The sequence below is a fragment of the Choloepus didactylus genome, chromosome 8, assembly GCF_015220235.1.
Source record: "Choloepus didactylus isolate mChoDid1 chromosome 8, mChoDid1.pri, whole genome shotgun sequence".
In the NCBI taxonomy this organism is placed as follows: domain Eukaryota; kingdom Metazoa; phylum Chordata; class Mammalia; order Pilosa; family Megalonychidae; genus Choloepus; species Choloepus didactylus.
The window spans coordinates 133,784,925-133,800,395 of NC_051314.1; positions in this window are offsets into that span (position 1 = coordinate 133,784,925).

Genomic DNA, 15,471 nt, shown 5'->3' on the forward strand with positions numbered 1-15,471 from the left:
GTGTATCCTGGTGATTTGGGATGTAATGTCCTGTATATTTCTGTTAAACCTAATTCATTTATCAGGTTGTGTAGGTTTTCAATTTCCTTATTGGTCTTCTGTCTGGTTGATCTATGTATAGGAGAGAGTGATGTGTTGAAGTCTCCCACAATTATTGTGGAAACATCAATTGCTTCCTTTAGTTTTGCCAGTGTTTCTGTCATGTATTTTGTGGCACCTTGATTGGGTGCATAGACATTTACGATTGTTATTTCTTCTTGCTGAATTGCCCCTTTTATTAGTACGTAGTGGCCTTCTTTGTCTCTCAAAACATCCCTGCATTTGAAGTCTATTTTATCTGAGATTAATATTGCTACACCTGCTTTCTTTTGGCTGTAGCTTGCATGAAATATTTTTTTCCATCCTTTCACTTTCAGTTTCTTTGTGTCCCTGTGTCTAAGATGAGTCTCTTGTATGCAACATATTGATGGTTCATTTTTTTTGATCCATTCTGCGAATCTATATCTTTTAATTGGGGAGTTTAATCCATTTACATTCAACGTTATAACTGTGGAGGCATTTCTTGAATCAGCCATCTTATACTTTGGTTTATGTTTGTCATATTTTCCCCCTCTGTCTATTAATATCCTTTATTGTACCCATACCGAATCTCTTTAGTACTGAACCTTTCTCCAAGTCTCTCTGTCCTTTCTTTGTTTCTCTGTCTGTAGGGCTCCCTTTAGTATCTCCAGTAGGGCAGGTCTCTTGTTAGCAAATTCTCTCAGCATTTGTTTGTCTGTTAAAAATTTAAGCTCTTCCTCAAATTTGAAGGAGAGCTTTGCTGGATAAAGTATTCTTGGCTGGAACTTTTTCTCACTCAGAATTTTAAATATATCGTGCCACTGCCTTCTTGCCTCCAAGGTGGCTGCTGAGTAGTCACTACTTAGTCTTATGCTGTTTCCTTTGTATGTGGTGAATTGCTTTTCTCTTGCTGCTTTCAGAACTTGCTCCTTCTCTTCTGTGTTTGACAGTGTGATCAGTATATGTCTCGGAGTGGGTTTATTTGGATTTATTCTATTTGGAGTTCGCTGAGCATTTATGATTTGTGTATTTATGTTGTTTAGAAGATTTGGGAAGTTTTCCCCAACAATTTCTTTGAATACTCTTCCTAGACCTTTACCCTTTTCTTCCCCTTCTGGGACACCAATGAGTCTTATATTTGGACGTTTCATATTATCTATCATATCCCTGAGGTCCATTTCGATTTTTTCAATTTTTTTCCCCATTCTTTCTTTTATGCTTTCATTTTCCATTGTGTCATCTTCGAGGTCACTGATTCGTTGTTCAACTTCCTCTAGTCTTGTACTATGAGTGTCCAGAATCTTTTTAATTTGGTCAACAGTTTCTTTAATTTCCATAAGATCATCCATTTTTTTATTTAGTCTTGCAATGTCTTCTTTATGCTCTTCTAGGGTCTTCTTGATTTCCTTTGTGTCCCGTACTATGGTCTCATTGTTCATCTTTAGTTCTTTGAGTAGCTGCTCTAGGTGCTGTGTCTCTTCTGGTCTTTTGATTTGGGTGCTTGGGCTTGGGTTATCCATATCGTCTGGTTTTTTCATATGCTTTATAATTTTCTGTTGTTTTTGGCATCGTGGCATTTGCTGAACTTGATAGGGTTCTTTTAGGATTTGTAGACCAATTGAAGTCCTTATCTCTAATTTATCAGATCTACAGCTTCGTGGAGTACACTTTCTCTAACTAACCAGCAGGTGGCATCCACGAGCCACCTGTTCTCCACAAGCCAGTTCTCCCTTGCTTAGCCTTTTTGGTGAGTGGGGGAGTGAGTCTTGTGGGGTCCAATTGGTGTACGCAGCTTGCTTGTGTAGTTGGTGTTGCCTGCCCTGTATATGGGGCGTGTTTCTGGGCAGTCAGGGAGGGGGGGGGTGGCTCTAACAATCAAATCTCCCTGGTGATCCTAGAGTTTTAAAGCTGCTGCAATAGTCTAATCCTTCAGTTCAGTCCTGCCACAGTTTGTCTCTGCCACTGACCCACAAGTCCTTGGTATTGGCGTATGGCTCCTGAGATTTGCAAGTGGGCCCCTCTTCCAGGCCGAGCACCCCGGGTCCTCTGTTGAGGGATGACTGTGCTATATCACAGGTGAGTGCCATCCCCCAGGGCAGTTCTGGGCTGCTGGGCTGTGTAGGGAGGCTCTCAGTCTGCTGAAATGATGGCTGAATGGGGCTTTGTTAATTCACACTGCTCTACCTTCCCAACTCTGGGACAATCAGCTGAGGTTGCAGGGAAGGCTAATGTCCACACCCAGTTTTGTGGTGTGTGCCTGTTATTTGAAGCACTTCCGTCACACTGGGTTGTCTGGGGCAGTTCTGGGCTATGGGGCTGGCGATGGGTAGGAGTGTTTCCTGTCCACCAGGATGATGGCTGTGAGTGGACACCCCCCTTTTCTTAGGAAGTTGTGGTGTTTAGTGAATTTTCTCAGCCACTGGATTATTGTGTTTTGTCTCAGAGCTCTCCTAGTTCTGCTCTTGACTTGACTTGCCCAGATTGCAAGTCTTTGAAGCTTTCTGTATTGGGCTTCTTAGAGTAATTGTTTTAGAAAAAGAAAAAAGGAGTAAAAAAAAAAAAAAAAAGGGCCCTACTCAGAGATCTAATGGGTTATTGAAATGCTAAGAGACAAAGCAACCAGGGCCATTAAGGAAAGGTCCACAGGGCAGAGAGATCAGCTTTTCTTCGGGATTTGCATATGCGCCTCAGGGCCTGAGCTCGGGCCTGAGCTCTGCCCTTCCCCTTTCTATGTTCACCAGAACTCCAAAAATCCTCCGCTTTTATTTTGGAGTTTTTCGTGTTGTTTTTTTTCTATGCCTGTCTCCTCTCTGCTGGGCTGGCTGTTCTCAGATTCTCTGGTGTCTGGTCTCCGTCTATCTATGGTTGGAGTTTGGATCAGCAGAATGAGTTTCCGATAAGGGCTGCCATTGCAGTTCTCCCTTCTCCTTCCCAGAGCTGACAGCCCCTCCTCCCCTGGGACTGAGCCTGGCAGGGAGGGGCGCGGGTCCCCTGGCCGCAGAAACTTACAGATTTCGCTGATCTCAGCAGTTCCACGTTTTCATGAGTGTTGTATGAAGTATGCCCAAAGTCAGATTGCTCTGTGGTGTCCAGTCCACACAGTTCCTGGCTTTCTACCTACTTTCCTGGAGGAGTAACTAAAACATACAGCTCACCAGTCTGCCATCTTGCCCCGCCCTCTCCCTTGTTCTTTTCTGAAAACTAGCTGACCTACAATTTAACCTTTATCTTAGATCTTCTCTCAATTGGCTTTCCCACAAACTCCACTGTTCTTGAATGTTTAAGTGTGAAATTCTTCCTGCTCTATTGCAAATGATGTCAGTTTCTTTGTGAAGACAGTAGGATCTACCATTTTTATAACAGCTTTCCCAGGAAAAATCTGTAAGCCAGGGCTCTGAATGTGGGGATAGGGATAATGGCAGTCTTCTCCCTGAGTAATATCCTTGCTTAAGTAGCTTAGTACCCAGTGGAGGGGAGCTGTAGCCTAAGACCCTATTGTGGAACTCATAGAGACTGGCATGTGAATACTGATGAGATCATCATACTTCTTTAGTGATCTTTCCAGGACTGTTTGCACCAGTTCTGTACAAGGAAGGTAACCCAGAGCTTCAGTGATCAAAAGTAAAAAGTTTCTTTCACACATTTGGAGGCCCAGGTTACATCATTGCTAAAAGCTTTGCATGTTTACATGCAGTTTTACATATTTTAATAACTGCAGTGGTTGACTTGAAAAAGTATTTCCTTGTCTGACTCCCTTTTCTAATTAATATCTCACCTTACAATTGGCTATGTTGTGAGAGAATGTCATAAAAGAATAAAAGGAGTCAACCCACATTGTCTCAATTACTCCTTGTAGTAGTGATACAAGATAGTGAGTGTTATTCCTGGTATTTTTCTAGAATGATGTTTGATGTTCAGAGAGGTGGAGGAAATGTGTCCCACCTTTCACATAATTCAGAGATAAGCAAGCCTTGTCTGGTTTCTAAGTTTCTGTAATTGGCCACTTCGATGTTAAGAAGTAAATTATTCAAGCCAAGACCAACTTTTTTCCAAATATGTGAACAAATAATGACCTCTAATGACTCTACAGACAGCATGGTGTAGAATATGTCTTCTTTCTTCACAGTACCATCAGAAATCTCTTCTGAAGTTCCTCTCTGATCTCCTCATTTTCATAGAAGTATACTGCATTACTGTGTCAGAAACCTACATCAATAGATACTTTGGTTGCCTTATGAGCTTTATTCTTAGGAACCTATAAAATATGGTTAAGGAGGGCTGTTGTCTGCTCAAGACAGAAAGAGTTTATTTTCTCAGTAGCATGTTTACCAGCTGTTTATGCATATCTCCTAACCTTCCTTGGTAACAGAACTGACATCTGGGGCTTAAATTAAACTCTAATATAATTTATAATCTGAAGTGAATTTTGAAAGGGCTTCACCATGATACATGAAAAATCATGTCTCACCTAATAAAAAATTAATTGTGATGGAAATAACTAAAAGGAAAAACTGCCAACATAGAGAAAACATCTAAGGCACCTTGTAGGAAGGACAGAAAGATAGACTTTTTTTACAGCATCTATTTTTTTGACAAAGAATTGGATCTGAATCTATAACACCAATCCATCACCTAGTGTCTACCCAAACTGGGTTCTTAAACCCATTTTGTAAAAATTCAACTCATATTTACTGAACACTGATGATTTACTGCAGATATTTTTTTCCCTTTATTAGAGAAGTTGTGAGCTTACAGAACAATCATTCATAAAATACAGGACTTCCATACACCACCCCACCACCAACACCTTGCATTGTTGTAGAACTTCTGCCATAATTGATGACAGTAAATTTTTATAAATGTACTATTACTTAAAGTTCATGGTTTAATCTAGAGTTCACTGTCTGTGCAGTTCAATTCCATGAATTTTTTTGAAAAAATCTTCATTCTGTTACTGTATATAAAATCTAATACTTCCCCCTTTAAACACAATGTTTAATTGCATTCACGATGTTTTACTATCATCACCACAATTCACTACCAAACATTTCCATCATTCCAAATAAGAACCCTATACACTTCTGTGATGGTTGGGTTCATGTGTCAACTTGGCTAGGTGGCCTAGCTGTCTGGTCAAGCAGGCACTGGCCTGACTATTGCTGTGAGGATATTTGAGGCTGGTTAATAAACCAATGGGCTGGTTTGTCGGATCATCAGTCAATTGACTGCAGCTGACTGATGACTCATCAAGGGGTGTGCTTCCACAGTGAGAGAATGCAATTGGCTGGATTTGGTCCGGGTGATCAGTTGGAGGCTTATAAGCTGGACGGTTAGAGAACCTTCACTTCTTCTTCGGCTGCTCAGTGAAGCATTTCCTGGGGAGCTTGTCGAAGTTGCCCGTTCGTTTCCTGAGGAGTCTGTCAAAGTTGTCAGTTCGTTTCCCGAGGAGCTCGTCGGACGTCTTCCTTGGAGTTGACAGCTTGTTGACGGCTCTGCAGAATTTGGACTCGTGCGCTCCCGCAGTTGCTTGAGTCACTTTTACAATTTGATAATCAGAGACATCTCTCATTGATTCTGTTTCCAAGGAGAACCCTAACTAATACAACTTCCCATTCTCTATCCTCACCCTGTTCCCTGGAAACCTATGTTCTAGATTTTGACTCTATGAGTTTGCTTATTCTAATTGTTTCAAATCAGTGAAATCATACAATATTTGTCCTTTTGTTTCTGGCTTATTTCACTCAGTGTGATGTCTTCAAGTTTCATCTATGTTGTTGCGTGAATCAGACTCCATTCCCTTTTACAGCTGAATACTACTCCATTGTATACACATAACACATTTTATTTATCCATTCAATGGTTGATGGACACTTGGGTTGCTTCCATCTTTTGACAACTGTGAGTAATACTGCTATGAAAATCAGTGTGAAAATATCTGTTCACATCCTGTTTTCAGTTCTGAGTATATACCTAGAAGTGGGATTGCTGGGTCATATGGTATTCCTATATTTAGCTTTCTGAGGAATAGCCAAACTGTCTTCCACAGTGGCTGCACCATTTTACATCACTTCCAGCAATGATTGAGTGTCCCTTTTTCTCTGCAATCTCTCCAACACTTGTTATTCACCATTATTTTAAAATAGCAGCTATTCTAGTGGGTGTGAAATGGTATCTCAGTGTGGTTTTGATTTGCATTTTCTTAATGGCTAATGATGCTGAGCATCTTTTCATGTGCTTTCTGGCCATTTGTATATCTTCTTTGGAGAGATGTCTATTCAAGTCTTTTGCCCATTTTAAAATTGACTTGTTTGTCATTTGTTGTTAAGTTGAAGGATTTCTTTATATATACTGGATATTAATCCTTTATCAGATATGTGGTTTCCAAATATTTTCTCCCAGTGTGTAGGTTATCTTTTCACTTTCAAGACAAAGTCCTTTGAGGAATAAAAGTTTTTAATTTTGAGGCAGTCCCATTTATCTGTTTTTTCTTTTGCTGCTTATGCTTTGTTTGTAAAGTCTAAAAAACCATTGCTTAATACAAGGTCCTGAAGATGCTTCCTTACATTTTCTTCTAGGAGGTTGATAGTTCTAACTCTTATATTTAGGTCTCTGATCCATTTGGAGTTGATTTTTGTATATAGTGTGAGGAAGAGGTCCTTCTTCTTCTTCTTCTTCTTTTTTTTTTCTTGCAAATGGAAATCCAGTTTTCCCAGCACCGTTTGTTGAAGAGACATTACTTTCCTAATTGAGTAGTCCTGCCACTTTGTCAAAAATCATTTGGCCATAAATGTGAGGGTTGATTTCTGAGCTCTAAATTTGATTTCATGTTTTAAATGTTTGTCCTTGTGCCTCTACCATGCTGGTTTGATTACTGTGGCTTTGTAATATTTTTAAGATCAGGAGATATGAGTCCTCCAACTTCATTCTTCTTTATCAAGGTGACTTGAGCTATCTGGGGCCTCTTGCCCTTCCATATACATTTGATGATTGGCTTTTCCATTTCTGCAGAGAAGGCTGTTGGAATTCTGATTGAGATTTCATTGAATCTATAAATTGCTTTGAGTAGAAGAGACAATTATCTATAATTAGTCCTCTAATCCATGAACATGGGATATCCTTCCATTTATTTAGGTCTTCTTTAATTTCTTTTAGCAATGTTTTGTAGTTTTCTATGCACAAGTTGTTTACATCCTTGTTTCAATTGATTCCTGGATATTTGATTCTTTTATTTGCTATTGTGAATGGAATTTTTTTCTTGATTTCTTCTTCAGATTGTTCCTTGCTTGTATATAGAAGCACTATTGATTTTGGGGTGTTGATCTTGTACCCTACCACTTTGCTGAATTCATTTATTAGCTCTAGGAGCCTTGTGCATTTTTCAGGATTTTCTATATATAGGAATCATATCGTCTGTAAATAGGGAAAGTTTTACTTCTTCCTTTCTAATTTAGATGCCTTTTATTTCCTTTTCTTGGCTGAGTGCTCTGGCAAGACCTTCCAGTACAATGTTGAATAACAATGGTGACAGTGGGCATCCTTGTTTTGATCCTGATCATAGAAGGAAAACTTTCAGTCTTTCGCTATTAAATAGGGTGTTAGCTATGGGCTCTTTATATATGTCCATTGTCATGTTGAGGATGTTTCCTTCTTTTCTTAGTGTTCTAAGCAATTTGATCCAGCATGGAAGCTGTATTTCATCAAATTCCTTTTCTATGTTGATTGAGATAATCTTGTAGTATTTTCCCTTCATTCTGATAATGTGGTGTATTATATTAATCAATTTTCTTATGTTGAAGCCATCTTGCATACCAGGGAAAAGTTCCACTTGATCATGGTGTATAATTCTGTTAATATGCTGTTGGATTCAGTCTGCTAGTGTTTCATTAAGGATTTTTGCATCTATATTCATAAGAGATATTGGTTTGTAGTCTTGTCTTGTAATATCTTTATCCAGTTGTGGTATGCGGGTGGTGACCTCATAGAATGAGTTAGGGAGTTTTCCCTCCTCTTCAATATTTTGGAAGAATTTGAGAAGAGCTGGAGTTAAATCTTCTTGGAATGTTTGCTAGAATTCCCATGAGAAGCCATCTGGTCCTGGGCTTTTTATTTGTTGGGAGGTTTTTGATGACTGATTCAATTTCTTCAGTCTCTTCAATCTCTTTCAAATTGGTTTGTTGAGATCTTCTATTTCTTCTTGAGTCAATGTAGATAGTTTGTGTGTTTCAAAAAATTTGTCTATTTCATTTAGGTAATCCAATTTATTGCCATATAGTTGTTCAAAATATCCACTTATAGTCTTTTTTATTTCAATGAGGTTGGTGGTATTGTCTCCCTTTGCATTTCTGATTTTTATTTGTATCCGCTTTTTTCTTTGTCAGTCTAACTAAAAGTTTGTTGATTTTGTTGATCTTTTCAAACAACCAACTTTTGTTTTTGTTGATTCTAACATTCCTTTTTGTTATCTATTTCATTTATCTCCACTCTAATCTTTGTTATTGCTTTCCTTTGCTTGCTTTTGGTTTAATTTGCTCTTGTTTTTCTAATTCTTCCAGTTTTGAAAATTAGGTCTCTGATTTGAAGTTTTTCTTCTTTTCTAATGTAAGCAGTTAGGGCTATAAACTTCACTCTCAGCACTGCCTTCACTGCATTACATAAGTTTTGGTAGGTTGTATTTTCATTTTCATTCATCTTAAGATGTTTCTGATTTTTGCTTCTGATTTCCTCTTTAACCAGTTGGTAGTTTAAGAGTATATTGTTTAATATCCATATATCTGTGAATTTTCCCATTCTCTCTCTGCTATTGATTTCTAGTTTCATTCTTTTATGGTTGTGGAATGTACATCATATGATTTAAATATACTATTGAGACTTTTTTGTGACCCAACATATGGTCTATCCTGGAGCATGCGAAAAGAATGTATATTCTGTTTTCATGGGGTGCAGTGTTCTACATATGTCTGCTAGGTTTAGTCGGTTTAGCATATCATTCAAGTCCTGTACTTCCTTATTGATCTTCTCACGAGATGTTCTATCCATTATTGATAGTTTGTGTTAAAGTCTCCTACAATTAATGTAGAACTGTCAATTTCTTCCCTCAGATATGTCAGTATTTGCATCATATATTTTAGGGCCCTGCTACTAAGTTACATCTCTCTTTGAAATGCTCCCTTCTTCAGTGTGTAATGATCATTTTTGTCCCTCATAACTGTTTTTGACATAAAGCCTACTTTATCCAATATTAGTATAGTCACCCTAGCTCACTTTTGGTTACTAATTGAATGGTATATTTTTTTCCATCCTTTCACTGTCCACTTACTTATATCTTTGACTTTAAGATGAGACTCTTGCAGGCAACATAAAGTTGGGTCATGCTTTTTTTTACCCATTCTGCCAGTCTCTGCCTTTTGACTGGACAGCCTAATCCATTTACATTTAAAGTCAATTCTGATAATACAGATGTTTATTCTGCCATTTTTTCTATTTAGCCTTTATAATTCTTATACCTTTTTTTGTTCCTTACTTTCTATTTCAGTTTGCTAAAGATGCCAGGATGCAATAGGCCAGAAATGGGTTGGCTTTTTTCAATGGGGATTTATTTTAGGTTGCAAATTTACATTTCTATGGCCATGAAAATGTTCAAATTAAGGCATCAAGAGGTAGATACCTTCTCTGAGGAAAGGCTAATGGCATCCAGGGTTCCTCTCTCACATGGGAAGGCATATGGCAATGTCTGCTGGCCTTTCTTCTCCTGGATTCTGTCTCAGAATGGCTTTCTCTGTTTCTGTGGATCCTTCTTGCTTCTCCTGGGGCATTTTCTTTCTTAACTTCTCTCTGCTTTCTCCAAAAAATGTCTATGCCTTTTATTCTCTCATAGAGGACCTCAGCAAGGGGATTAAGACCCATCTTGAATGGGGGGATCACATCTCCTTGGAACCAACCTAATCAAAGGTCCCACCCACAATAGGTCTGACCCCACAAAATTGGGTTAAAAGAACATAGGCTTTTCTGAGATATGTAACAGATTCAAACCAGCACACTTCAATTAAAGCCTACTTTTATATTAATTTGCTTTCTTGTGCAGTATCATATTAAGTGTTTTCTCATTTCTCTTTGGATGCATTTTCCATCTGTTTTCCTTGTAGTTAACATAGGGTTAAAATTTAACATCCTAAATATATAGCTATTATATTTGGTTTGATACAAACTTAACTTCAGTAGCATGCACAGGTAGTTTTCCTATACCCTGCTGTCCCCCCACCATTTTTTGTACTTGTTACCACTTATATCTTTGTACTTGTATGTCCAAAACCTAAGTTTATCATCAATATTTATGTATTTGTATTTTAGCACCTGTGGGAAGGAAGATAGGGAGTTACATAGCAAGCAATATGATATGATAATACTGGTATTTATAATTAACACAAATGGTTACCTTTACTGCAGGTCTTTATTTCTTTATGCTTCTTTGAACCACACTGTCTAGTGTCCTTTCCTTTCAGTCTGAAGAACTCACTTTAGCATTACTTATAGGGCAGGTCTAGTGGTGATGAACTCCCTCAGCTTTTGTTTGTCTGAAAATGTCTTAATCTCTTCCTCATTTCTGAAAGAGTGTCTCACCAGATATAAATTCTTGGCTGGATGTTGTTTTCCTTCAGCACCTTAAGTATTTAAACACATTGCCTTCTTGTTTCCATGGTTTTGGATGAGAAATCAGCACTCTATCTTATTGAGATTCTCTTGCATGTAACACATTGCTTTTCTATTGCAGCTCTCAGAATTCTCTCATCCTTGTCTTTTTTTAAATATATTCATTTAATGTTTTATTTTCTGACCTCTTTGAAACATTCCAAAATTCATAATGGCCAGTGGAGCTTTCCATGCTAAAATGTTGCTCAACATGACAGGTTTCTAAGAAAAAATGTTAATATATAGTGCTTTCATTTTACTCTTGGGGAATCAACATGTTAAAGTTATATTTAGTTGGTAAAACTCAGGTTACAAATACAAGATAAAACAACAGTTTTGAGTCATGTTTAACACCTTGGTTAAATAAAGAGAAAATGGGCAAGGTTGTCACAGAGGTATGAAAAGATTTAGCAGTTCAAATAATCTTCCACCCTTCTGAGAAATTATAGATAGGATATATGTAATAAATATTTCTGTAATATGGTGAGTTCAGTCATTAGTGACTATCATTCAGTTCACGCATTCAAAGTAATTGCCGTTATTTTGGATCACTGAAAACTGGTTTCAAATAAATTACAGCTCAGTGAACTGAGGATAATACAAATACCTTACATTAAAAAATATAGTTTAAATCTAGATCCCAGGGATATGATGATTAATGAATCAGAGTACCTGCCCTAGAGAAACAGCTTACCTAATGGGAAAGAGTAATACCCACAAATGGAATTGCTTTGCAATATAAGTGTTTCTCAATATATGTGCAAGTTGATATGGGAAGACAGAGTGGGAATATCTGACCTTTTATACTTAAAGGAGGATGAGTTTTAAATTGAGTATAATTCTTTAAAAATAGTAATCAGTGTGAAGTATGTTTCAAGACAATTTATTTTTTAATTATAGAATTTAAACTTGAATGAGTCCTTGGAGATAGCCTTTCTCAAGTTCCCTAGGTGGATACTGAGTCTCAGGTAAAGCAACTTTATTTCAAAATAAGTTAGTGATAAGAGTTGAGATGAGAATCTCTTGACATCTAGTCTAGCACTGAAGATGGTTCATTAATTATATCACATCATAGTACCAACATTCATGTATCAGGGCATTTTCTCTGTGTTTTTTTAATGCAATTATATTGAGGTATATTCACATACCACACAATCATCTGAAGTGTACAATATCATCATACAGTTGTGCATTCACCTCCACAATCAATTTTTGAACATTTTTATTATTCCCCCCAAAATAAAAATAAGAATAAAAATAAAAATAGAAGTAAAAAGAACACCAAAACATCTCATGTAACTCCTCCCCCCCATTATTCATTTACTTTTTGTCCCCATTTTTCTACTCATTTGTCCATACACTGGACAAAGGGAGTGTGTACCACAAGGTTTTCACAATCACATGGTCACACTGTATAAGCTATATAGTTATACAATCATCTTTGACAATCAAGGATACTCAATTGCAGTTCAGCAGTTTCAGGTATTTCATTCTAGCTATTCTAATACACTAAAAACCAAAAAGGGATATCTATATAATGCATAAGAGTAACTTCCAGAATGACCTCTAGACTCCATTTGAAATCTCTCAGCCACTGAAACTTTATTTTGTTTCATCTCTCTTGCCCCTTTTGGTCCAGAAGCCTTTCTCAATCCTATGATGCCGGGTTTGTGTTCATCCCCAGGATCATGTCCACATTGCCAGGGAGATTTACATTCCTGGGAGTCATGTCCCACATAGGGTGGAGGGCAGTGCATTAATTTGCAGAGTCACCTTAGAGAGAGGCCACATCTGAGCAACGAAAGAGGTTCTCTTGGGGTGACTCTTAGGCACAATTATAAATAGGTGTGGCTTCTCTTTTGCAGTAATAAGCTTCATAAGGGCAAGCCCCAAGATCAAGGACTCCAGCCTACTAAGCTGGTAGTTCCCAATGCTTGCAAGAATATCAGGAATTCCCTAGTTGGGTAAGTTTAATATTACGATCCCCCCAGTCCCTCAAGGGGGCTTTGCAAATATTTTTTATTCTTTGCTCAAATTACTCTGGGATGTATCAAGGCTTCATGCTAACCTGTACAAACCAACCAGATCTCATTCCCTATGTGAGGTTCCATGTTATTATGGTGTTTGAGTAAACTGACCATACAAGTTAAATTATATAATGTGCTACAGAAAATATAGATTTTTGTACCAAATAAACATCTCTTCCTTTGGTCTTACATAGAAGTTGAAGTTTTAAAACACAGTCAATATCATCCTTTACCCTTTACTCTGATTTACCTTAGTCAAAACAAAGTACATTTTGTTCACATCTCTATTTGAAGTCTTACCTCTTTTTCAGCTGTTTTAACAATTGCTGTGTGAGGTAATGCTGACATTCATAGTGGCCAGACTCTGGCTCTGAGTCTCAGTTGTTACAGATACCTGAAGTTACAGGGACCAACTTGGTTGTACACAAACAGCTCAGCATCTCAGAATTTAGAAGTAACTCATGAATGGATGCGGCTGCTGTAAGAGCTTACAATCTAGGAACCTTTACAGTATGCCTTCTCCTGGTAACCTATGCTCTCCGATTCAATTCTCAGAGTTTTCACATTATAGTTAATCCATATTAGTAAGGCATTATAATGTTTGTCTTTTCAATTCTGGCTTATTTCACTCAACATAATGACCTCAAGTTCCATTCACCTGGTTGCTTACCTCATAACTTTATTACTTCTTGCTTCTGCCCTAATATTCCACTGTATGTATACACCACAGTTCACTATTATGTTTATCAGTTGATGTACCCTTAGGCCACCCCCATCCACTGAAAATCATGAATGTTAGGATGCACCATTCTACTTCTCCTCCAGTAGGGAATGGGTACATACCTCTCTCCATATTTACTCCAGCACTTGTATCCCTCTGTTTATTTTTTAAACAATTTTATTCACACACCATGCAATCTATCCTAAGTAAACAGTCAATGATTCCTGGTGTAACAACATAGTTATGCATTCACCACCACAGTATATATGAGGATATTTCCATTTCTTCCACAAAGAACAACAAAGAGGAGAAAAAATTGAAGAATAAAAAAATAAAAGATAGAAGGAAAATGAAAATGAAAATGAAATAAAATAAAATGGAAAGGTCAGAAAATGACAGCAACACTAAGGATTCCATACCACTCCCTTATATCCCCCTTTTATAGACATTTAGCTTTGGTATATTGCTTTTGTTACAATTCATGGAAGCATCTTACAATGTTACTGTTAACTACAGACTCTAGTTTGCATTGGTTGTATATTTTCCCCTATACCATCTGTTATAGTTTGCTAATGCTGCCAGAATGCAAAACACCAGAAATAGATTGGCTTTCATAAAAGGGGGTTTATTTGGTTACACAGTTACAGTCTTAAGGCCATAAAGTGTCCAACATTCAGGTACCTTCACTGGAGGATGACCAGTGGCATCCAGAAAACCTCTGTTAGCTGGAAAGGCACGTGGCTGGCATCTGCTCCAAACTTCTGGTTTCAAAATGGCTTTCTCCCAGGATGTTACTCTCTAGGCTTCAGCTTCTCTCCAAAATGTCATTCTCAGTTGCTCTTGGGGCATTTGTCTTCTCTTAGCTTCTCTGGAGCAAAAGTCTGCTTTCAAAGGCCGTCTCCAAAATGTCTCTGTAAACTGCAGTTCCTCTCTCAGCTCCTGTGCATTCTTCAAAGTGTCCCTCTTGGCTGTAGCAAGCTTGCTCCTTCTGTCTGAGCTTATATAGTGCCCCAGTAAACTAATCAAGGCCTGTTCTGAATGGGCGGGGCCACACATCCATGGAGATTATCCAATCAGAGTTATCACCCACAGTTGGGTGGGGCACATTTCCATGGAAACAACCTAATCCAAACATTTCAACTTAATCCCCACTAATATGTCTGCCCCCACAAGATTGCATCAAAGAACATGGCTTTTTCTGGGGGACATAAACATACAAACCGGCACACCATCCAATTTTCAACACCTTGCAATATTGACATGTATTTGTTCTCCCTCATGTAAAATTATTCTTATTTTTGTACATTTAAACACCATCACTGACCACTCTAGGTTTCGCTAAGTTATACAATCCCATACTTTATCTTCTGTCTTTCCTTCCGGTCCTTGCCCTCCTCTTTCAACCCTGCTCACACTCTTCTTTGTTTAGAGTACTTACAGTGTTGTGCTACCATCACACATTATTGTGCTATCCATTTCTGGTTCTATATGGCCAATCCTGTTGAACCTCTGTACTCCTTCAGTATCAAATGCCCAGTCTCTACCCTCTTTCTATCTCCTCATAACCTGTGCTCTCAACTTTAACTCTCAACATTCACTCATCAATGTTAGTTCATATTAGGGAGACCATACAGTATTTGTCCTTTTGTTTCTGGCTGATTTCACTCAATGTAATGTCTACTGTCTAGCATTGTGTCTTTTGTATCTTATATGTCATATTTTATTTTATTTTTCTTTTCCTCTCTCTCTCTCTTTTTTTACCCTTACTGATAGTCTTCTTTTCTATACTCTTCTCCAAACTTCTCTCTCCTTGCTTTCCCTATCTGCCTGTAGCACTCCCATTAGTATTTCTTGTAGAGCAAGGATCTGTTCACAAACTCTCTCAGTGCCTGTTAGTCTGAAAATATTTTAAAGTGTCCCTCATTTATGAAGGACAGTTTTGCTGGATATAGAATTCTTGGTTGGTAATTTTTCTCT